Raw genomic sequence first — 24,923 nt, 5'->3', positions numbered from 1 at the left:
TATCTATCTATCTATCTATCTATCTATCTATCTATCTATCTATCTATCTATCTATCTATCTCTATATCATCTATATCTATATTTTCAGTAGGAGAGGGTGGTTTTCCCTCAGATTTTCTGTGGCATGTAATGAGGTGAGTAATTTAAAATCTTCTCTCTATGGTCAAGGATTGAGCTCACAGAAAGCATTACACATTATTAGCTGCAATTGGTCTTTTAACATCCCTCTTAGAGGGTCAATAAATGAGATTGCCCAGAGGTAAAGCAGTTGTTCTGGTGGGCAGGGTTATGTCACAGCTGGGGGCACGGCAGGGCCAGGCTGTCTGTCTGCCTGGGCAGGAGACTTCAGTCTCTAGAGTCAGTGTTCTATTAATTTTATAGTACCTTAAATTCATGTTGCAATTATGAGAAATAAGCAGAGAGAGAGAGAGATATCTCCTTTTAATATGTTTTAAAAAATCTGGAGCCTATTAGCCTACTTAATTCTAATTATATTACAGCTGGACTTTTAACTCAATACTTTGCAAATAAATTCAAACCAAGGTAACCTGGATACACATTTTCCAACTCAACAACAGGAACATGTGGACAGGAGACAGAAGGGAGCAGAGCAACCAGCATGATGCCTCAGGAGTGTCACATTATGCATTTTAGTTTTTATCTTTAAATACCCAGGCTGAAATTTAGTGATTTAATTCCAAAGCAAAAAAAGTAAATGGTTTTTCCTTAAATGTAAATATCATAAAGTGCTTGCAGAAGGCACTTTCATCATCCTGGGTGAGTATCTGTGCCCACATAGCTGATTTTTAAGTTGTTCCTATCGAATTAAGGATCCAGAACATGAGCTTTTTATCCAGAAAAGTCAGCTTCCATTTTGCCAATCCTCCTTTCTCCAGCCTTGCCTGCACTGTGAAGACTGGGTGTGCCTTTCACAAAAGATACTGGCCAAATTATTGCCAATAGTAAATGGGCACACGGAAAATTAAAAATAGTTCATGAACAGCAAGAAACTGGGAAAAGAGGCAAGGTCAGCTGAAGAGAACCTGATAATTTAGTTCTTGTTGAGGAGACAGAGAAGTTGTACTTAGTCCTTGTGTTGACCCAGTGCATAGAAACAAACCCTGCAGCCAGCTGTGGAGATAAGCACAGCTTCAGAGTTCCCTGGACAATGTTTTCCAACACTGATGTACATCCAACACAGGCCTTCAAGCAAATGAGCAGATTGGGCTGTGGAAACAGTTTTGCTTCCTCCTTTCCTTGTGGTGTAAGTTTGGGCAGAGGGAAAAGTTTACTCTTAAAAGTTAAATGCCATTAATGTGATTTTGGTAAGTTATTGCATCTATATCTGAGCTTTTAGCAAAGTCAAACATGAGCATGAGACTGTCCAACTTTGCCAGTGCTTTTCAGAAGTGTTTGTACTGTCATGTGAAAGGTTCAGGTCTCTCCAAATTGGTCCCTCTTGGACTGAACTTGTCCCTGTCACAAAGTCCATGGTGTGCTCAGTCTGAAGGAGGCAGGGAAGGGAAGAGCTGTACAAACCTCTGCCTTCCAGAAAGCTCCTTTCTCATGGCTGCAGTGGATGTGTTTTGGAGAGGGACAAGGGGAAGGCACTGAAAACAGCGCTTCTGCCAAAAGGTGTGTGTGCTCTTCAGCTTTTTCCAAAGGTATGGATTCAGAGCCATTGCTTCAGAAGGAAAGAGTCAAGGGTTTGATCCAAGGGGTGCTCGTCCGTAGCAGTCCTGCCCACTGGCAGGGGTTTAGATTTGGACCTAAATCCTACAGCTGTGCCTATTAATAATTATTAATAATTAAGTAAAAAGCCTTGGCAAAGTATTTCATCCACTGTAAACAAACATGTTCCCAATATGAAATGCATTTAATGGAGTTTTGCAGCATTGGTCTCCCAGGCAAACATATTAGTCTCTGTTTTCCCTCCCTGTCCTAATGGCCACAGCCAGGAGGGGGGCTGGTCTGAGCTGTGAAGGAGGCTGGTTTTTATCCACATTGAGTGGAGAGGCATAAATTGGCATTCCATATCATTGGGAAAAAAAAAGTCCCAGCAATTATTAAAAGATTCTTATCTCTTGCTCCCTACATGGATAATGAGATCCCTCTCTGCTGGACTGAGACAGGCTGTCTCTCAGCTCACTTAATGAAATGGGCCCAAGTTTGCAAATTAGCATAGCCCTGACTCCAAACGTAACCTCTTGTTGTCTAGTTGTACATCAAGGCCCTGGCTTATGTCTTTTCTTATTAACACCCCGTAATCATGTCAACCCTCTTTAGTTTTCATTTCCTGTTTCCTTTTACAAATTCACTTCTGAGTTTTGAGCCCGTTGGATGCCTTTGGATGCGCTGAGATTTGATTTCTGTCTCCTTTTTAACACTGGTGCAGTACAAGTTCATCTGTGGGGCTGGGGCTGGATCAGGGACTCTGTTTTCTGTTCCGTATTTTTGCTGCTTCGTTACCAGGTGATCTTAAAGCAGCTCCTTTTGTGTGTCTGTTCCCCTTCCACTTTTTGGTTTTTATACTTTAGACTGTAAAATCTCAGCAGCAGAGATGTCATCTTGCTGTGTGTTTGGTTGGTGCCCTGTCGAGTTCATTTTTGTTTCTGTGAGGATGTCTGTGTAATAGATTATTAATAATAATAGAGAACAGTGATATTGCACCCTAACAAACACAATAAGCTAAAGGCTTTCTGAGAAGTCAAGAAGGATGAACCCTTTGAAAGTCTTTTCCCCTCTGTCTCCCCTGATGTGAAACTTCATTGTTGGACCTTCAGAGAAATAAATCAAAGCAGCCGAATGAGGAGAATCCTGATTCCTTTTGCCCATGTGCAGCTGACCCACTCTGCCTTTGATAAGGCACTGCCCTTCCACTTTATCCACTACCCTGCTAATTATCCTTCACTTTCATGAGCACCAAAATCCACACACATTAGAATAAGAAAAGAAACAGGGATGTGATTAGTTGTGTACAGATAAGAAGCAGCCCACAGTTATTAGCTGGGTAATAACATTTTTCTAAGATTCCTTTTCTTTTTCTGGAATTCATTTTCTCTCACTTAGATCCATTGCAGTAAAAAGTACTTACAGTTTGTAACACAAAAGATAACTCTTCAATGCAAAGCTTTAGTGTGTGTCTTTAAAAGATTTATTCCTTTATCAAGTATTAATTTAAGAAGAGGTGCCTTGTAGGTAAGGCAGCAACATCAGTCGTAGTCTTCAGGGCAGCAGATTTATTAATTTAATAGGTTTATCCATTTTACAGCTTGGATAATCATAATTCACTAAACTGGTACACAAGGAGCCCTCAGCCCATCTGACAGCTTTATTCTTGTGTCAGTTAACAAGCACATTTTGTACTCGTGACCTTGTGAATTGTACAAGTGTGAGGAGCTGGGGAGGGATGACAGACCCAACCCAAGGAACGTGGCAGCACTTCAGTTTTCCTGAATGGGATTTATGAAGGGAACAGTGAGGGATCTCAGCTGCAAAGGGAACTTAAGCATTTTTTAATTATTTAGTTTAAGAAAATATGCAGAATTAAAAAAAAAAAAAATGTTGATGTTAAAAAAATGGAATGTTAACTTAAAAAATAAGGACCTAATTCCTTTATCAAAGATACCAGTTTAACTGTAGAATCCCTCCCTGGCTAGAGGGGAGTTCTTGAACTGGGACAACTGGAAAAGAACTGGGCTGGTTTTGTCTAAGGTAAATGTCTCTGTTACACACTTAAGTTTGCTCCTTGTGACACTGTCCTTGCTTCTATAACTAACTTCCCTCTGTAACTGTTTAAAATTCTTGAAACTGGATGAGAATTATAAGACTAAGCCAAGAATAGAGCCAGGCCTTTAAAAATGCCAAGATAAAAGCCATTTTGTAGTTAAAAACCTCATGTATACATGTGTTACTTAAAAACATTTCTTGTTTGCTATAAAGGAAAGAAAGCAAGAATACACTTCTTTATAATTTGGGCTTTTTTTCTTATTGAAACTGTTGGGAGGAAAAGAAAATATTTTCCTATTTGTTGAAAAGCTTCACTTAAAGCTGCACTTTTTGTAAAAACCACGTTTCAGTTTCTTGTTGAAAAGATGACATATTCAGGAAGAAGATATTTCCTGTGCAAAATAACATTCAACTGAAACCTAACTTCTGTTCAGAAAATTTAACATAAAAGTAGGGGCCAATCCTACTCTGTCTTTTTAATGAAAACAAAAGCTGAGCTACTTGCACTGCACTAACTGCAAGCTCTTCAAATAGAGGAGCAAATACCTGGGACCTCATCATAAAATGGCCCATTTGGCAGCACTGAAAGAACTGTAGACCTCAGGGATTTATTTTCATTTATATTCCAACTCCTTTGCACCACTCTTGACACATAAAGAGGAGTATTTTGTGCAAATCAGAATTTAGGCCATGGGGACAGGAATTTCAAAAGCCTGGATATTAGTTGGACGTGACAGGGCAGTGCTGAGGTACAATGTGCTCTCAGTGGACTCTCCTCTGGATCCTGCCCTGGCATTCCCTCATTTCTGGCAGCAGGTGAAGGCTGTTGAGCTGCTCCTCACAGTGTCGAGGCCTGTCTGTCCTTCTGGATGGAGAGCAAAGTCCAGCACTGGGTCTGCACATCTGGAGAACTTCACATCCTTCTCCAGTCCTGGTCCGTGCACAGTGGGAGTGTTTGGGTTTAAAGTGTTGTGGGGGGATATTTATGTTTGCAAGGGAATTCCCTTGGAAAGGAAATATTATTAATCATGTTGCATTTTGAGCTGTTATATTTACTGACCTTTCCCCCTAAAGTACACAAACAAGTGTCACAGAGGGAAAACATTCCTCTTCTTGTTGCTGGAAATTGAATGTTCTTGCCTGCTCTGCCTTAGGAAAAGAAAGACATTACATGAACCTTCTGTTCTGAAATTCTAATTGTATCCTGCCTCTGGCCATGTTCCCTGCAGGTCTGGCAGGACTGTTCTGAGAGATGTTCCTCTGTTGGTTTTTTGGGATCCTGTGGTTGTTTTCATGGCTGGCAGTCTGCAAACTGGGGTAATGTTTCCAAAGCATTGTCATGTAAATGAAAATCCCATTTAATTTCTGACCATGTGAGGGACACAAGGAAGGTGGCCAGTTGTGTTAGGGGGCACCATAGCCCATCTTACTTAAAAATGGCAAAAAAGGAGCTTTTTTTAGATATGATGTGGAGGCTTTGATCTTTCTCTTCTCTCTTCCAGCCTGGAGAATGTTGTTCCAGGACCATGCTCAGTCCCAGGGCTGTGTTATCTCTCCCAGGGCTGTGTTATCCCAGGGCTGTGTTATCCCAGGGATGTGTCAGAGTTGGCTGTGGGTGCATTACCAGTTGGGAGCCCTAATTATTATCAATTTGCAGATTACCTTGAATGTCTTATTAAAATTCGTGTGGAATGATTGATCATAATCAAAAAATTAATCACCAATCAGCCCTGGCAATTAACATTAGCAAGTCTATTTGCATATATCTGATAATTTATGCTGCTTCTAGAAGAAGGGACTTTTGCTGAATATTATTGATTAGGAAAGAAGAGCCAGATGCTTCTGTCACTGGGACATGAGGCTTTATTAGACACCTAATGTGTAAGGAACTGAAGGGCATTCCCACAGTCTGCTGTAACATGAGCATCTTCAAGTGTCTAGAAGGAATTTCTTAAATATTAGAAGTGGGATATTTTGCTTTAAAAAAGCTTTGACTTTTGGCTCTTATTTACTGCAGGTACTTTAAATCCATTAGGAGGAAAACACATGATAATATCAGCCTAAATAGTGAGATTTACATTACAAGAAGTTACTTAATAGATGTAGTTATTTACTGTTATGAATAAAGAATTTCCAGGCTTGCAATTAGTTTGATTAATTGTGCTATTTAAGCTTTGAAGAACTGCATAACAAAGTCCTAGAAGTGGCTGACAATAGTCTGCACTGTTCAGTCAATGGATTTTGCTTAATAAATTTATAATCTTACTGCATTTTTTCTTTTTAAACTGATACTTCTATTAATGCATTTGTAAAGAGAGGTTTATTATCCATATCAGCAACATTGATTTTGTTTTCAAATTGTCTTGAAATGACTTGTAGGGTAACACATCTGATTGAAATGTTCTGAGTCTGGTCACATTTCCTGGTATTTTTTTGCATTGGAGTCTTTGGTTTTGTTCAACACAGGGCAAGTAATATTTTATGCTTAAAATATATTCATTTCCATTCTTCACCCCACTGATCTGAAGAGTGGAAGTTTGCTGGGAGCTGTTAATTATCCCGTGTTCTGACTTTCTCCAGGGTTTCTGCAGCCAGCAGTGATGCACTATTTACTTTGCAGTAACCAGAACCATGGCTGATTTCAGAACTGAAGGGACATCAAAATGTTAAAATAGATCTGAATCTTGTAAATCTGTACTGACCTTGGTGGGGAGGGAGGGTCTCTGTTGCCTTCAGCTGGCTTGGATAAGGAAAAAACCAAGTCATCTCACTTGGGGTAGTTTTGACGTTTTGAGCTTAAGGATGGAAATGAGAGACACATTACATAAATATTTGAGGCTTATTACTTGGAGAGGGGTGGACTTGGGTGTCCTAAAAACTGGGATAATCTAAAAGAGGTAATCTGAAAATCTTACCTTGCATGGTTGTCCTAATTTACCTGATCTGAAGCCCGATTTTAATGACTATTAAGCACAGACCTGCAAAATCTTTTCCTCCCTTTTCTTCTCACAGGGTCTTCCACCCAAAGCCAGATTTTCCCGTGCATTCCAGCCAGGCTGGAGCAGAGACCTGCTCTGGGACCAGTTTGTGCTGTGTGTGTGTGTGACTGTCAGTGCTGTGTCCCCTGGGAAGTGCAGGCTGGAGTCAGGCCCCTGCTCCCTGTGCTGTACAAACCCGAGACAAACCCACCCCTTGGCTTGAAGCTTTATTCCCAGGTTTTAATCTCAGTTCTTTACAATTTGGGTTCAAGTGACTCTCCTCAACACTACACCCATCTGTGGACAGCACTGTGAGTATGACAGCCTGAAATGAGCTCCTTGTTCCAATCACAATGAAGTACATAAATCACCCAAATGATTCTTGTGAATAATTCTCCAATCTATTGTTACTCATCTCCCAGAAATAACAATGTAGTAGTGCTGGTAGCAATTTTTTTTTTTTTCTGCAAACATGTTAAAATGAAATGTCTTTGTGTCTTCTTTCAAAAAGGCAAAAGCAAATCCAGAGTGTTGAAATCTTGCTAATGAAAACTGAAAACTCTTTTTGAATTTCACAGCTCTTATTAGTTTTTTAAAAAAACAAACAAAATAACTCCTAAAAATTCTCCTGTTGTTTTTATAACCAGCAGCAGCATTTTCTGTTTGTTTGTTTCTTTACTTGAAAAAAATGATCAAAGTTACTTGGTTCTACTTGACTCTAGCTCAAAATTATTACTTTGAAATGTGACTTAGCTTTTGTCAAGCAAATAAAACCGATCATTTCTGTTCTGTATACACTTAGAGCTAATACTTCATAAAAGCTTCTCCTCTGATGGGGTGACAACATATATAGACTGTACACAACCAGCAAAGGGTTTTTCTGTGTAATTTATGTGCCCCAGCCACACACTGAGCCCCTGCACTGCCGGGGAGGAGAAGGTAAATCAATCAGGGGTGATTTCCAGTGAACAGCCATATCACATCTACCACCCATTTGCTCTTGGCTGGCTGAGAAATGAAGCAATTTAAACCTATTGGGTCACGCTGAAATGGGGGCCAAAATCTTCTCAATGTGCTGCACAAGGGAGCCTCATTTCATCTTCATTTGCAGGGCCTGTGGGCTGCAGCGTGGCCCTCAGTCCATCAGTGTCTCTGGCACTGCCCCCTGGCTCCTGCCTGCTCAGCTGATGCCAGAGGGGCAGAAAACAACTTCTTGTGGTATGGATGTGGAGACTCTAGGCTGGAACATTTTGGATCTACTGAAAAAAAATATGGAGAAAAACACAATTAGTGTTCAGTTATAATGCAGATATGAAGATAAGCTTGTGAAATACAAGTTTGTGGTGGAATATGAGATGGGAAAATAAATGTTTTCCACTCGCTTAATGTTTCATATAATCTTGGATGTGTTCCACTGCCTGACTGTTGTGTTTTCAGAATATTTCCACATCTGTCTCAAAACCTTACCCTTCTCAAATGGACCAAGCAGCTAGTTTCTTAGTTAAAATAATAATAATAATAAAGTGTAAGAGCACCCCAAGTGTGCTGAACCTTCCCACAGCTCGTGCTCTGTGGAGAAGAGAGCACCTGGAAAGGCTCAGAACTGGCCCAAGCCCCCAGGCAGGAGTAACACACAGCATGTGTTCCCTGCTGGGTTTTCCTGTTTCTTGTTGCTTCATATTAAAGATGGAATTCCATATGGACTTTTTAATGGTTGCTTGGAAATTGGATGTCTGTCACCCCAGAGGGATGTATTGGAATTCTGCACCTGATTGCATTTCTCCCTTCTCCCCCCAGGAGGAGTCAAAGGTTATGGTTCAGAGGGGAAGGAGTTTGCCCACAGCAGGTTCTCCTCAGGCTGAGAGGAGGCTTCTTCTCTTTACCAGCGTGGGCAGGTTATGAGTGGATGTAAAGAGTTGCTTGAGTTTGTGTATGTGAATTTAGGAATCTGATCCAAAATAAACTGACAGGAACAAAAAGCTGAGGCTGACCCCGCAATAAATTGTTCTCTTCATCTAATTGGCAAGAGGAGTAAAGCAAAGCAAGCAGATATAAAGCAGCAGTTCAGAGCTAGGCACAAATTTCTGTCCAAATCTCTTTTGTTTTCTATACCTGCTTAAGGAAAGAATAAAAGGCCTTTTCTGAACTGTAACACTTCTGAATATCTTCTTGGAAATTTCAGAAATAAGAATATTTTCAATGTCTGTTGCATTTTTTTTCTCTCCAGTGTGATGTTCCTGTGGTGCTGTTCTCCCTCTGGGCAGTGATGCACAGCAGGGACTTATCCAGATGATCTGAGGAGGAGCCACCTCAGCAGTGTGAGACTGTAAGAGCTTCTTCACCCTGTTTTGGTCCAAGTTCCTGAGCTGGTATCTCTGCACATGTTGCTCATCAAACACCCCAACTGTCCTCAGGTGAGCCCATTCCAGCTCCCCAGCGTGTGTTGTGATGCTCTGACTGAATTACCTTCATTACACCTTGGGAAGTGGTTTGTGCCTTGGCAATGCTGCTTCTCCCATGTCCCACTGGCAGTTCAAGCAGCAGAGGTGAAGGTCCAGGTCCCTGGTGTGTGATTCTCCTTGGAGCTTGGGCTGGTCTGTGCCAGCCAGGGGCACACAGGGTGGTTGTGGCACAGTCTCGTCCCTGAATCTTCCCCCACCCCCCAGAGCCCTGGGCTGCTCTGCCTGCAGTGCCTGCAGTGCTGTTACATGGCAGGAGTGGGGAGGGCACCGAGTGCCAACATCCTCTGGTGACTCTGAGCTGCTGAAGTGTGACTCTGCAAGTTATTGCAGTAAATCTGCTCCCTCCAGTTTGGTTTGGGAGAAAGAAATCTGTCCTTGCCTCTGGGTGATGGCATGTGAAACAGTGACGAGCAGTTAGCAGCAGTATTTCCAATTACAAATATATAGAAATCATGAATAAGGTTTCCAAGTCTCAGAAATAATTAAATAAGTTTTTAGAAAGAATATTTCAGGTCATGTCTGGTTTCTGCCTTCTCAACTCTTTTAGGTGCAGTTGGTTTACTTGTGAAATATTTAAACAAAAATACATGGGTTTGAAGCTTGCTTTTAAAAATGACACTCAGCTTCTGACATATTCCTGTCTTCTAGATCTGAGCTTTAACAGCAAGACCAAACATTCCCGGTAAATTTATACGTGCTAATAAATGCAAACTCCTTGCCAAAACCATATCCCCCACAATATGCAGAGAGCATCAGAAGTGAAAAGTAAATTAAATCTGTGACTGTTTCCTAGTTCTGTACTAGAGGCTGCACAAATTTAAAGCAAATGTAGATTATAGCCAAATTCTGTTGCATGGGTTTAATTTGCAGTAACATTGCTGCTGTCAGCCAGCCAGTAACCTCTGCTCTGGCCATCAAACATCACCACTAAAAGTTCAAGACAGGTAAGAAATAATTACTATAATACCATTTTTTAATTTGTCTTCTGCTTTTCCATAGGGATTACCTTATGTTTTCCCTCTTTCTTACTTTTAAGTTTTCATTGTTTATTTTTAATACTATTTCTTTGAATGGTGACAGCTAAAACTTTAAAAAATGGAAGTTGAGATTCATAACAATCACCTAATGGCTGAAGCCAAGGCAGCAATGAAAGCATCAGTCATCTTGAGACCTGTGATATATTCCCTAGAATTAACAAAATCACTTGAGTTGGCAGTGAAGGAGAGGTTGCCTTGTCATCAGGTCGCTCTGGCTGGATGTGATTTTATTTTAAGGCTCTTGTTGCACTCCCAGAGTCTTTAAAGGTGGTACCCAATTCTTTTATAGTTTTATAGTTTTCTTTTTAAAGTGTGCTCTTTATAATATAAAATGGTGGTTTGCACATGGCCAGGGCTGACCCAGCTCCAGGCTGATGTTGTTAACACATGGACACGAGTCTTGGTCTCAGAGCTGGTTCTCACCTGGCCAGAGGATCCCCAGACCTGTCCTGTGCTGCACCCTGTGCCATCTGTGCCCTGCTCCCCAGTTCAGGGGTCAGTCCTCAGTGCAGCACATTGCTCTGGCTCTGGTGAGGGCAAAAAGAAGCTTCCCTTGACTTTAGCTGTAGTTGTTAAACTTTCCAGACGCCGAAGACTTAACTGTTTTTTGGGCATATGAACTCCACGGAGTCTGATGGAGTTTGCCTGCTCCAAGTATCCATACCAGTGTTTTCAGGAAGGTTTTTAAAAAAGTGTGTGTTCCACTTATTACCCATAATTGATATAATATTGCAAAAATCTATGTGGCTTATTGGCCTGACAGAGTGCAAACAGCTTTTTGGAAGTCTCCCAGTATGAAATATTCCAGCCCTGGTATTGTTCTCGTACACAAAGTGCAGGGAGACAATAAGCAATAAAATACCAGATGGATTTCCTTTGAAACATAATTACTATCCAGGTGCAGACCCCACTTTTCATAGTCAAAGATTTCCATCATTTTAATAGGATTCTTTTAAGTTGTAGTATGAGAATCTCCTGAACTGAGCTGTTGGTCAGTGCACCATACACGTGGTACTGGTGAAAATGAGAGGGTTCATCTCACAGTCCTCTTTGGCCACTGGCTTTTTGTCCTGAGGATGGGAATTGAGATGCCAGCTCGTGCCCACTGGGGCAGTGGTTTCTGAGGGGGCTCCCCTGGCCCGAGGCAGCTGCCCTGGAACTCGTTTGGTCCTTGCAGAGAGCCAAGCAAGAACGTTTTTCTTCCCTTCTCTTTTCCTTGCAAGGGAGCAGACCAGTCAAATAATAATAATAACAATAAGGCATAACCAGCCTCCCCTCCCATTCTGACATGCTGAGTGCCAAAACTCCCATCCAGGCTGTAAGGAAGTGAGAACACAGTGAAAACAGGGGCTTTATTTAAGGCCAGGGCTGTGAACTTTTTAACTCTCTGTGCTCCCGGACGTGCCTCCTCACCCTGCACAGCTGCTGAGGCTTCCAGGGACTGTGGGTGGTGGGTGAGGAAAGGGGAAGAGGTGGTTTAGCTGTGCACAGTGTTTCCCATAAGAAATAAAGCAATAGAGTCTCACCTCACTGCCTGTTTTTCCACATGCATCGAGACGGGAATGTATTTATATAACCCTATTAAAAGGGAACACTCAGTAGCAAACTTGGTCTTTAAATAGCTACTGTTCTGCATACTCCCGTCTCCAAACTCCTCAATTTCAACTCACACCCACTTACATTCTTTTGACATATTCCTCAGGTTTGGGTTTCGTTTTTTGTTGTTTTTTTGTTGTTTTTTTTTTTTTTTGGTGACTTTAGGGTCAAATCCAAAACTTATTGAAAGCAGTAGAAAGACACTCAGTGAATTCAGTGGAATTTGGATAATACTCTTAGAGCTCAGATACCATGGTGACAAATGCAATAAATTACATAGACAAAAGTGGCCCATTTTGGGCCAGCTCTGCTTCCAGAGAAACAAATTAAACTGTTGCTATTGACTGCCACTGGAATCAGTTCTGCCCCTCCCTGGTGGCATTTCAGCAGCTCTCAAAACCCTTTACAAATAAGGGGAATATCTTTATCTCCCATTTACAGAATGGAATAAACTGAGACACAGAGCCACAACTAAACCTGGAGTCAGGCAGTGCAAAAGAGCTGGAATGAGCCCCAGATACCAGTCCTTGGACCACCCAGTGGAAAAAGAGAGTCAATTGGCTGCTAGCAAGCTCACAGCCTCTCCTGGTGCTACCAGATCCTGCTGGTGCCAACAGGAGTGGAGAGGGCACCCACCATCCTCCCCTGAATGCTGAGTGTTGATGGACTGCCCAGCCCTGCAGCAGCAGTTGGGTTTCACCACCAAGATGCATTATTTCATCCTTTACCCCCCCCAGCATTCATATTTTCCCTTTGACTCCTGTGATGTTGTTTCCATTTAGCAAATACATTCTTGGGGTTTTTTTCCCCTGTGTCCCTCCAGCCACCTTAGTTTGCCTCTTTTTTTTTTTCCTTCTTTCCCTTAAAAACTTTTTCCCTCATTCAGTGCACTAAGTGGATTTATGACCCATTTAGGCAGCTTACAGTGGCATTGCTTTTACAGTTCAGAGGCAGAAGGGCCATAAAAAGATTTACAGTTACAGCAAGAGTCTGTTGCATGGAAGTTTGAGATCCAAATTAGACAAAGGGAGCGGGTCTGTGTGAGTGGCCAGTAAAAGAAGCTTGGAAATAAAAACAAATGAAATTGCTGTTAGAGGAGGAGGTTGGGATGGAAGCAGAGAAGGAGGAGGAAAAGTTGCCTGTTAACTACACGTTACTATTGCAACAACTCTGTTAATTCTGTTATATAAAGCCCTTTTCCTCCTTTTTTCCTCTCTCGATGTTGTTGTTGGACAGATTTCCTTTGCAAACACAAATCTCAAACTGGAGAGCAGCAGCTTCACACAGTAGTTGAGATTCCAAGGCAGATATTCCCAGGATTTTGGCAGCTGTTTTTGCTGCTACTGGGACTCCAGGATACAAACTTCAGAGAATAAACCCAAGCAGCTGAAGGAATGGGACTGGTCAGAGTGGAGGACTTGAGGTTGCATTGCATGAGGATAATCTGGTGTTTAAAAGGAGCTGGAGCCGAGGAGATAGCTTTGATCCTCTCCCACAGGCTGAGGGAAAAGGCAGATTTGCCCCTGACAAGTCTATGGTGTGGAAGCAATGGTAAATTAGCTGTAGAAAAAAGGAAGCCAATACTTCCCAGTTTTGCTCTAAATGCCGATATTTTTTTTTTAGATATTTAAAAATCACTCTGTGTTTTTGTTTCCCTTCTCATTACCATTATATTTATTCTGCTGCTCTCGTTCCTAACCAACTTCCTGTTCCAAATCTCCACTCTAGTGTCACACAGATCTGGTCCTTCCTTTCCTGGAGCCTGTCACACAGTGATGGGACCCGACTGCCTTCTGGGCACCACACAGTTCCCTGCATTTCAGAAGTGAGTGATATGTCTTTTAAATGTCTTATTCTTATTTTCTGATGGGAATCATTGCATTGTTCATTGGCAGCATCCTCAAAGGAGTTTTTATTTCTTAATTTCTTGTGGTTTTTTGTCTGGGTTTTTCTGTGAGCTTCACTGGTGAAGCTGTTAAGTTCCAGCTCCCTTGGACCTTGTTTTCTTGGTGCCTTGCATATCCTTTACTCACTGTGGGCTCATAACTCTCCAGTGAAATTAGTGTTACTGGTGATGCTGAGGCCACTGGGATCCTCTGGATGAAAAAATACTCCATAAAGACAGATCTTTAATCCTTGTTCTTCCCCCTACACATTCTCACATGGATGTAACACTCAAGTTTCTGGTTTTCTGTAAGAGAAGGAAAGCAATCATAATGGTTTCCCTAAGTCCATTTTAGATCTAGTTCTTTGTTCTTCAGCAGAAATGTCTCTGAATAAGGAGAGGAGATAAAAATGAGTGGCCATGTTTTAGGGACTTTGGGCTGGTGTTTTAGTTTCCAGAGGAAGAAGAAACAAGAGAGAGGCTTCAGCCTAAACCAGAAACAAAATATCACTCAGGCACTTATTAATATTATAAAGCTAAGTGGTAATTGCCAACTGGACACCTGTTACCCCTTTTTCCTTGCCCATCCCTGGGTCAATCCCAGTGTGCAGCCAGAGCCTGCCAGGGATGGCCCTGTGTGTTCTGTGGGGCTGGTTTTGGAGATCCCTGCCCTGCCAGCCCATTCCCAGCCCATTCCCAGCCCTGCTGCTCTTCCATGTGCTCCTGACAAACCCCTCTGGCCAGGCCTGGGGGTCACTGAGGGATTCCTGGGGCTCCCTGGGCAGATTTCCAACAGGACACTGAACCCTTCCCAAGCTGCTGTGTCAGGGCTCTTCCTCTCTCTTCCTTTTTCCATCCCCCCTAAACTCACTCTCGCTTCTGCCTCATTCTCTTCTTCCTTTTTCAATGAAAAGGGCCTTGAACTTCTGGCAGAGACTTTGACATATGAGAGAAAGCACTGAAAAGGAGAAAAGACTATATTTTATGAGTGATGGTTAAAATGTATTCTTGAAGTGCTATTTTTTTTAAGTTGAATATAGTCGGGTGGACAATGCAGCAATTGCCATGAAAAATTCTCAGAGTAGTAAAAGGCTCCACTTTTTCTGGTGGAAAAAAGGATTTAAAATTAATATAGTCTTCTTCCAGACTTACCAGTTCTGTATTTCTGGTTCATCTGATCTATTATTCCCTCGTCATGTTCTTTTCCTTTCTCCTTTATATTTATACAAGAAATATAACTCCCAGTTATAAAGTTAAAAAAAAAACCAAAACAACCAGTAAACCAGTAACCTTCAGACTTTATTATGATTCTATAAATTTTAAAACCAAATCAGTGCTTGCAGTTTGAATCAAGCTGGCAAAAACATGAAAACAATTTTAAATCTATTTTGAAACAAAATCTACTGTTCTGTATAGAACTGAGCATACATTTCCAGGGGAAGAGGAGTATAGGACAACCTTCTTTCCTTAAAAGAAAATAGGATTTGGAAAGCTAGGTTTTAATGGCCACTGATGTCACAGGTCAGTACAGCCACGATCCAACACTGGGTCTGAGATCATCAGAAAAGGTAAATTAATTTTTCCACTGTTGGAATTGTTTTAACTCCTTCCCCTTCTGTTTTGCCTTCCTTTTACCTTTACCCTTACCTTACCACCTGGTTCAGAGCTGGGACTGGCCCATGCAGTGTTGCAGGGGGTTCATTCCCTCCAGCCCCTCACATACAGGGCAAACCCCACGTGCCCAGCAGGGCTCAGCTGCCCAAGGGAGCTGCACATCACTAAGGACTTTTACTTATTCTGGGGGGCCCCCACATCCCCTCTGAGCTGTCTTTGACTCTGACTGTGCCATGTGCTCCATAAACAACCCCCCTGTGTTTTTTTAGCTGGGTCAGTATGAGCTGAGTGGTACCTCGAGCAGGGACAGGGAGGAAGTGGTGGGACAGGAGCAGGACGGGGACAGGAGCAGCCTCAGGCCCAGAGGACCTGAGCAGGCAAACATGGGTGGCTGCCAGAACAAATCTGAGCCCTTTGAGAAACTGTTTGCAGGTCTCATGACAAAGTCAGAGAACAAAGAGGTTCAGGAAGGCACTAATAATGTCAGAGCTCCAGGAGAGCCACTGGCCATGGGCAGGGAGCCCCAACCCACGTGTCCAGGTGCCACATCACTGCTCCTGCTCTGTTATCACACCTTTGGTGGGGTTCTCTGTGGACACTGAAGCCAGAGCCTCTGGACTTCTGTACTCCAAGAAGCTTGGAGCAGTACAACAATGAATGGAGAAAAAGAAAGGAAGAAAAGAGCTTGAAAACAGCAGCAACTTTGTAAGTCTCCATATGTGGTCTAGCTTTTGGGGCTGGAATGAGTATCCTCAGAGGCATTTATGTGGCTGAAAGTCTGTGAGGCCTCGTCAAAGCACAATGTTGTGTTAGAGGGAGCAACATCTGGGGATACTCCTGTGCCTGTTTCCTCCCTGGTTGATATGTGTGAGTTTATGGCCCTCTGCCTTGTTTATTAAATTTTACCTTTTGGGTTTAAATCATCATGAAGACTCATTGTGAGAAAAAAAATGCCCATCTCAGCTTCTTCTTACTAAAAACTGATTCAAAAAATGCTCATATTTTCCCTCCTTGATTTCTTTAGAATTTTAGTGTAGTAAGTCCCCTTTTTATTGCCCAAGTGACTACATTCAGTGTTGGTTTGAAATCGTTATTGCTGCAGCCCCAAAGCCTGCAGGCGGCACCCAAGAGCATGGAATGTTCCTGCTCCAAATTTCTGTGTTCATTGGCCACATCTCCATCACCTTGGGAAGCTCTGCTGGCCAAGGGAGATGAAGATTCAATCCCACATTTTAGTAAAATGAGGCTTCACTGATTTACAGCTGAAAAAAATAATATCTGCTAGAGCTCCTTTGTCCCCAGGGCTGTGACTCATTTTGCTGTTCAGCCATCCAGGGAAGGCTTTTTGGGTGCTGGCTCTAGGGGTGGGGATGGTAACAGAAACCACTCAGAGCAAGGCAGGGAACTGCAGAGCCTCACCCCAGTGACAGGAGCAGGAGAAATGGCTCACAAACCCACCAAAGGAAAACAGGGATACACCAGTGATCCAGGAGATAGGATATCCTGCCAAAACACCATCTAAGTGGCCATTAATGGACATCTGAGTTTTGCTAAATAATTAATGTGTCTGTTGTGTTTTTTTACTTATAGATCTTTCAAGGAATTTAGTTTCTGTTCCTTTGCATTTAGTTTCTGATCTCTGAAATGTTGCTTTTGAGCCTGTCTTCTCAAGCATTTATAGACATGGTCTGTAAGGCAGATTTCTAATAGTAGTTCATGTCTGTTATGGTCAGAAAGCATTTAGCCCCAGGTACATAAGAAGGTAAATAGCTCTCTTTGTTCTGCTGGTATAGTTTGGAAGCTGAGGTGTAACCAGCTGAAGTGGAATTGCCAAAGGCAAGATGCAGGGCTGTATAATAAGCAAGAACAAGTCTTGTCCTTTGACCAACACAAAGAAAAATAATAGTGGAGATCTAAAAACTACTAAATGAACTGTCTGAATCCTAGCACTCAAGGAGTTCTAAATAATACTCTTTTATCCATCTTCACCCATGGAAAATGGCTATTCTGTTGTTGTTTGTACTGAGAATATCATTGTGTTGCCTGGGCTTTGCCAGCTCCCACAGTGCAGAAATATCACAGGATCACAGGAGGGGTTGGGTTGGAAGGGACCTTAAAGCTCATCTCATTCCACCCCCTGCCATGGGCAGGGACACCTTCCACTGTCCCAGGTTGCTCCATCCTGGTCTTGGACACTTCCAGGGATGGGGCAGCCACAGCTTCTCTGAGCAAGAAGGGCCTCACCACCTTCACATTAAAAAATTTCTTCCTAACATCTAATCTGAGGCTACTCTCAGTTTGAAGCCATTCCCCCTTGTCTTGTCACTACAAATATCATATAAACTCCAATATCATGCAAAAGATGGGGTGTAGAAATACTGGTAAGAACAAACAGAAGCCCCTCCTGAACATAACTGGTCCTTTCCCAATTTTTCCTTTGTGTCTCTGTGGCTGGGCTGGCTCCCCCAGATGGCTGGAACAGGCTTTGGTCCTTGTTTTTTGCAATGCCTGAATATCTGGGGAATTTTCCCTCCTTCCTCCAAAATTCTGGCTATTGGTGTGCTAGGATGTTGTAACACAGCAACTCATATTCTTCTCTTCTTATCACCAGCTCTTTTCCCTGAGTGCCAGTTGACCACATTGGCTTCAGCTTGTAGTTCTTGCAGGGCCCTAAACCAATATAACCACAGTGTTAGTGGCTGGATCAGACACAGCCCAGTGTCAGGGGACTTGGCAGGGCTGAGATTTGGTTTGGTCTTTGCTGCAGGTGGGGGATGTTCACCAACATCTGCTGCAGAGGAGGGTGTGGATCCAGGCAGAGGAGGCTGTGTGTGGAGGGAGCTGGGGGGCAGATGTTGGGTATGGACCACTCTGGCCCTAAAAGGGTGAACATGGCACTGAGTGCTCTTGTCTGCTCTTAAAAATAGCAGATAGGTCACAAATGAAGGTGTGAGCTTAGCTCCAAATGATGGTCAGCTCCCTAAAACAACCCAAACCTTTCACCACATCCGCTTAGGACAAGGTGTTCTTCCTCTCCTGCAGCACAGAGGAAGGAAATGTATCTTCAGGAAATGTTTATATTACCCACAGACTGTCTGAAGCAAGGCTCGACAATACCCGGAAAAAAAAATCCCCATAAAATTAATATAAAAATAGGTGGGGTTATTGAGCAAATGCATGGTTTGGACGAGCTGGAGAGAAGCAAATGTGCTGGGATGGTCTGTGCCAGCAGCTGGAGAGCAACTGTGTGACCCTGGATCCTGTCTGGGCCAGGTGAGCAAGAGGCAGAGCCCTGTCCCTGTCCCATCCCCACCCTCCCAGCTCTCTACACGTCTCAACACAGCCATTCAAAACCAGAACATGAGATACTGGACAGTGTAAATGTTACATGTGGGAAGGAGCAATGCTACTGAACACCTGACCCTGAGGGGTAATTTAAACCCCCAAACCTGTAGGAGCCTCCTTCTTTCTTCAGACCCCAGGAGACATGTTAGACACGCTCCTTCTGATCATAAGGGTCAACTCCCCCTCCTTGTTTTCCAGCCTTATTTTTCCAAGCCTTGGAGAGCTGCAACAGAAATCTTGAAGGCAACTGGTGTGTGGAAATGAGATTTAATGCTTTAACTAAGAATTAAGGAGTTAAAATAAAAGAAATATTTAATTTAGTTCTCTGGAGCAGAGCTCTGCCCACCCTGCCCCAGAAACATCCCCCATGTCCCTGCCCCAGCCCAGCCCGGTGTGTCCCTGCTGCTGCTCCACCCTGGCTCCAAAGAGCTGCTCCAGCCTGAGCTGCCTGACAGGGGCCTGGAGAGGCCTCCACAGAAACCTTGGAATGGGCTCTAATGGCTCCCCACTGTGGGATTCCCAGAATTAATTTGTGTCTGGCTTTTGACATCAGGGATGTCGTGTGGAAGAAGATGGATGTTCCTGAGAAGCACTGGAAGGAGTGAAGGGCTGACAGGGGTGGTTTATGCCTGGCCATGGATGCAGAGCAGTAAATGTGGTTGGTTGATTGAGATCAGATTTTTTCTTTTATTTTTTCCAGTGGCAACGCCCACATAGTTTATTTATTTATTTTCCCCTTTCGCTTCAAGGCACCTAACAACAACACTGTACTTTATAAATCCCTGTGATTATAAATCTGGAAGGATGGCATTCTTGGTTTCCTCAGAGGCCAGGAGTCCATACCCACAGGAGATGGATGGGAGCAGTAACCAGCAAACTTTCTATATTATTGCACAGAATTGCAGGAACTGGTTTTGGTTACACCACATGGGGAACACAGAGTCTGCACAGGGCATCTCCATTTACTGCTTCCTCTGTGAGCAGCCAAGGCAGGATTGCTTACACTCCCTCCTGACAGTTCCTGGGGAGGGAATGATGCCCCAAAAGATGCAAAGCCATGGATTTACATCAGCTGTTTCTATTATCCTGCTTGCAGGTACAGCCTAAGAGGTTTAGAAGTGATTCAAGTAACTATGCAAAGCTGGTCTGAAAGTGCAAAATGGTTCAGCTTTTCTCTCCACTTCCACTTCTGTGCCTTGTCCCAGCAAAATGGCTCCAAAAACTGCATGAAAAAAAGCCTTCCCTTCCTTTCCCTTGCAGGCAGCAGCGGCAGATGACATTCTGAGATCCCCAAGGTGTGGGGAGCAAATAGAGATTGTTGATGCAGAATGAGTTGAGTTATGCTACAAAGTTAGGAACTGTTTTTCATAGTTTAGAAGATGATTTTTAAAAGTTGGGGATTTAGTTTACATTTATGCATGGGCTACAAGGTCAGTGGTGGAGTAAGAGCTGAATTTAGCTTTGAAGAAAGAAAAAACAATAGTCATGTTTGATTTTGGTGCTTTGCTTCATCTTCTTGCTGCCTTAGTCATGGGGCTGCTTGTGGTGTTGTGGGGGCAGCCCCATAAGATCTCTGGCCCTTCCCTCCTCTTCCTATCATTTACCTCCTCCCCAGCCCTGCCAGAGTCAAATATAAACTTTCTTAAAATGAACACAAGATTCATTCCACTTGACCAAGCCTGACTTCCCAGAAAATAAACAGTGAGAGCAGAGCCAGCCAGCCCCCTCTCCTGGAGCTGCAGCCTCCAGAGAGCTGATGGGCAACCCAGAGCAGCTCTGGGCTTTCTGTGGAGAAGAGGGTAGAAAAGAGAGGGATCCAACCTAAAGGGGTCTGCTGTAAAACAGCAATATTGCTAAGTGTCTGAATTGTTACAGTTCTGGTTTCTTGTTTCAGTCTCAGTTGGATCCTGGATAGCTGGACACAACTGCTTCCCTGCCCTGAAACTGGAGCAAGAAGAGCCAGGTCAGTACATCTATTAGTGCTATGGATAGAAGGGGGTTCTCCGGAGCCCCACACTTAAACTAATCCAAACAGAGTGAAAGCAGATTACCTTTTATGATCATTTTTATTGTTGTCCTTTGTTTTCAATGGTTTAAACCAAAAAGGAGAGATTTAGAGTAGATGTTGGAAGGAAATTCTTCCCTGTGAGGGTGGGGAGGCCCTGGCACAGGTTGCCCAAAGAAGCTGTGGCTGCCTCATCCCTGGAAGTGTCCAAGGGCAGGCTGGATGGAGTCCTGAGCAACCTGATCTGCAGGATGGCATCCCTGCCCATGGCAAGGCCTTGGAACTAGATAGTCTTTAGGGTCCCTTCCAACACAAACCATTCTGTGATTATTGCTATTAAAATGAAGGAAAAAACAAAACTCCATCATCGCTGAAACTGTGCACATTCATCAAAAGAATGACTAAAAAATAAAGCAAAGAATATGCTGAGCAATTTTCCAACCCCATTTTGCCTTCAGAGTGGACTGAATTAGTTTCTGCTATGAGCAGTCCCCAGTTCTGCACTGGCTGGAGTGTGCCAGCACTGTCCAGGACCATGGATGAGGGGGAGGGCACTGCAGAGGCTTCAGTTCCTGCTCTCCAGGGCAGCTCCCAGACACTGGACTTCCCCTGGCCCCTGTGCCAGGTCTCATCTGCTGGGACACTTTGTCCTCAGTGCCTGGTGTGCCCTCAAGGCAGCAAAGCTCTGTGGTGCAGCTGCCCTGAACCCACAGGCCCAGCTGTGACCTTTGGGACTTGAAGTCCATGTTTTTTCTTGGGCTCCCAGCCCTGCAGGTGTTATCCCTGCAATCCCCTGGGAGCAGCTGAGTGCAGGTGTTGCCTACAGGACTGAAATGATTCTCTCTGAAATGGCATGGGTAGGAAACAAGTGTAGACAAAATAATAAATACACCTGTATAGGCTCCCTTTCCTTGCAGGCAGGAGATGTTTTGGGACCTAGGTCAGAGTTATCTGATCTGTCCCGCATCCCCTCTCCCAGCACTTGTCACCTTCTCTAACTCCTGATGTTTATCTGCCTTTCTTTTCCCAGGACAGGTATCTTTGATCTGTCTGCTCTCACTGTTAAACACTCTCTTGCAATGAAAGCATGAGCTCCTGATCCTCTCTAATCCCAAAACATCCTGTGTGATTGTGTGAGTCTCTTAACTTTCTTCATCCTACCAGCAACACCTGAAGTTATTTAAAAAAAAAGAGGAGAAACAAAGTGAGAGAGCCTTTACACTGCAACAAACCTGCTCTTTAGGGAAAAAACCCCTTGAACTAAGCCAGCTGCAATGTTCCCTCCTGATGTGTGACTGCAGAAAGCAGCAGTAGCCAGAACTCAAACACCTTCCTCTGTGAGCCTTCTTGTTTTGCCTGTGCTGATATTTACAGGCAGCCTTAGCGAGGACAAATGTAGTTAATGAAGACTGGCCAACACTTCTGCAAATTACTCATGTGCTGCTAAGGATAACATTCAAAGTTTAAAAATAAAAATCAAGGAAAAAGTTTTATTTTCATGTTAGGTTTCAGTTTGCTGCTATTTTTTTTGTCCTTACTATCTGCTGTTTTCCGCTATAAGCATTATCTCTTCAAGCCAGTGCAGATTAAAGCTAATTGTTAGGCCCCTCTGTTTTTCCTTCTTACTGTTTTATCTCCTAAGCAACTTTATTTGGTACAAGACAAATAATCTGAATTCCTGAAGTCAGAAACAAGGAGTGGGAGTCCGGGAAACTGGCTGCTGATCTAATGCAGTTTTTGCAAGTGTGGTTATGGTTAGAAACTCTAAATATGGCCCCGTGTTACTGTACACACGGTAACTGCCCTGTGTGTGTCAGGCTCTGACTCACAGCACTGGGCTTTACTGACAAAAACATGGTTTACTACTCTCAGTAGTGAGGAGTCCAGAGAGCTGGGAGTGAAAGTGTTGAGCTCATTGCATCAGGTGTCAAGAGCTGAAACACAGAACAGTGGAAAGGTTTGGGTTGGAAGGGACCCTAAAGATCATCCAGTCCTGCCCCCTGCCATGGGCAGGGACATCCTCACTGGACCAGGCTGCTCAGCCTGAACTTGGGGCATGCCCAGGTTTTATGCTGGTGAGAGGGGAGGCAGCAGCAGAAGGGAAGTGACTTGGCCAGTGGGTGTTGAGGTGTTGGTTGTTTGTGGGGTGAAGGTGCCATGGAGTGGGGATCCCTGCCTGGCACCCCCTGGCACAGGAGAGCTGTGATGCCCAGGGCCATGGTTCTGCTTCTGTGAAAGTGAGGGAGGAGTTTTGTTCCCAGCACATGCACAACTCCAGTGTGTCTGCAATCCTTGGTGCTGTGGAACAGAACTGTCACCCTGTGGCTCCCCCCCCACTGCAGGACAGGCTTCTTCCACCAGCAAAGGACCAGCAAAAGCTGGGTTTTTTTGACTTCTGAACTGAATTGGCTTGATCTGAATGTTAATGGCAGAAACTCCATTAGTTTCATGTTTTTCTTTTAACACAAGCCCCCCTTTTTAATCTTTACAATAATAAGTATCCAAGGAGCCCAGCTGGCATTCCCATGCTGTACACATTCATCCTAACCTTTACTGTTGACTGACTCATGCAGTGTGCATCTGCAAGAGTTATTAATGGAAAGTATTAAATGAATTTGGTTTAATATTTGGTAAATAGGAGGTGTCTTTCCTTTGTGCTTGAATTCGTGTTTCAAATGTCTGTGTTTGTGTTATTTATATTAATATATTTCATGGGCTGCTTAATAATAGTAGCAATTAAGATAATAACAATAAATACTAATAATACTGAGCTCTTCTGCTTTTCATCAAAGGAGGTCAAGACTCAAGGGTGTACCTCTGGGGCTGGTAAAATGTAGATCTGATCTCCTCCTGCTGTTTCTTTTTGTGGAAAGTTTGGAGTATCATGCAAAGATCAGATCGCCTGTATTTCAGCCTCTGGAATGTCTCTTAGGCATTATAAATGTCAGTAAGAAACATAAAATTGGAAAGAAAACAAACACTGGGACATTGAAAAATATAACCACAAATACTGACCTATTTGTTGGTTGGTTTTTTTTTTTTCTGATTTAGCAGAATGCTATTAATATTGTAATTAAAGCTGTTTTGTAGCCTGGGGCCTTGAGCACCTGGATCTTATTAGAGCTGGATCCATAGCTTGTGGTGGAAAACCCAAAAGGACAAGAGAGGAGATGGCCCAAAGGAGAACACAAGAGGGCACAGTGGCACCTGTGGTGCACTTTTTGTTCTGTGGCTTTTTGAATTGTCGAGGGCAGGGTGAGTTCAGGCCTCCGTTAGCACGACATAAATAACTACAGTAACAGGGTTGATTAGTTGGAACGGTAAAAATGGAATTTTGTCAACTTGGAGTGTTTACTAGAATTACTTTTTTGGTTAGTTCTGAGGGTCAAAGATAAGATGTGATGACTGTGTCATGGAAGGTCAATATGGCAATAATCCCCACTGCAAGCCTGACAGAATTGATGTGGGCAGCCAGTGGGAATGTGCTGATTATATTTAATGAGGTACAAAATACACTTCCCAGGCAGGTGTTTCTGCAGTTTCCTCATCAATTCAACTGTTCCACTGGATTGTGTTGATGGAGAGGAGTTCTCTGATTTCAGAGACAAAGAATCCTAATGCTGCTTTTCATTTTCTGTTCAAGGAGAAGGTATGTTTGTGTGAAGCCTTTTTCATGTGCCTGGTCAGAAGTGACCCAGCAAAGGCAAGAAGCTGAACCTTAAGCAACCTTACCCTGGTGATGCTGCTGAATGAGAATTTTCTTCTCAAAGAGTCAATGATTTAAATGAATCTTTGTAGGGAAGCAGCAGAACTAAGCAGGATCCTATCCCAAATGTTAATTTGAAGTTCAAGGGTCACAGTTGCCCTTCCATGTCTCGTGCAGGATGCTCAGGGGCACAAACAGCCTCCCTGTGCCACAGTCACCTGCCTGGGTGGGCTTTTGTGGAGGGAGAACTGGGTCAGAGCTGTTCCACTAGAGTGAGTTCAGTGAAGGGGTGCAAACAGGCTTTTTTGGGTTTGTTCAGTCGCTGCTCCTGATGTTCACAGGAGGTTACAACCTGGGCCTTTACTATGGGAATTGTGGTTGAAACCTCTGAACACTGTCATCCACGACATGACATTATTTCACAACTAAAACTGAACAACCACCCTTTTTTTGTAAAGATGCCCTCACCTCAGGTCTCCCATTAACACTATTTGTAAGACACAACTTCTCCTCCCATCCAAAGCAGACTCTGGGGGTTTTATACCCTCCCAGAGGTCAATCAATCT

The 24,923-nt window shown here is 43.3% G+C and overlaps 2 long non-coding RNA genes across 3 annotated transcripts in view; both read left to right on the top strand.

The window, feature by feature from the left end:
• The window catches only part of LOC113948466, a 21,457-nt gene extending 9,031 nt beyond the window's left edge, over nucleotides 1–12,426 (top strand). The window contains exons 5-7 of the long non-coding RNA XR_003528156.1: nucleotides 8,935–9,121; nucleotides 10,040–10,113; nucleotides 12,244–12,426. This is a non-coding gene — a long non-coding RNA (uncharacterized LOC113948466). The remainder of the gene's footprint in view (nucleotides 1–8,934; nucleotides 9,122–10,039; nucleotides 10,114–12,243) is intronic.
• A 943-nt stretch (nucleotides 12,427–13,369) lies between these two features.
• The window catches only part of LOC113948642, a 38,703-nt gene continuing 27,149 nt past the window's right edge, over nucleotides 13,370–24,923 (top strand). For both annotated transcript variants that reach the window (XR_003528198.1, XR_003528197.1), the window contains exons 1-2: nucleotides 13,370–13,627; nucleotides 20,541–20,609. This is a non-coding gene — a long non-coding RNA (uncharacterized LOC113948642). The remainder of the gene's footprint in view (nucleotides 13,628–20,540; nucleotides 20,610–24,923) is intronic.

Source organism: Corapipo altera, unplaced genomic scaffold (assembly GCF_003945725.1).
Source record: "Corapipo altera isolate COAL_440 unplaced genomic scaffold, ASM394572v1 64, whole genome shotgun sequence".
In the NCBI taxonomy this organism is placed as follows: Eukaryota; Metazoa; Chordata; class Aves; order Passeriformes; family Pipridae; genus Corapipo; species Corapipo altera.
Note: the sequence above shows the minus strand (reverse complement) of the source record. Positions and strands in the feature narration are given on the sequence as shown.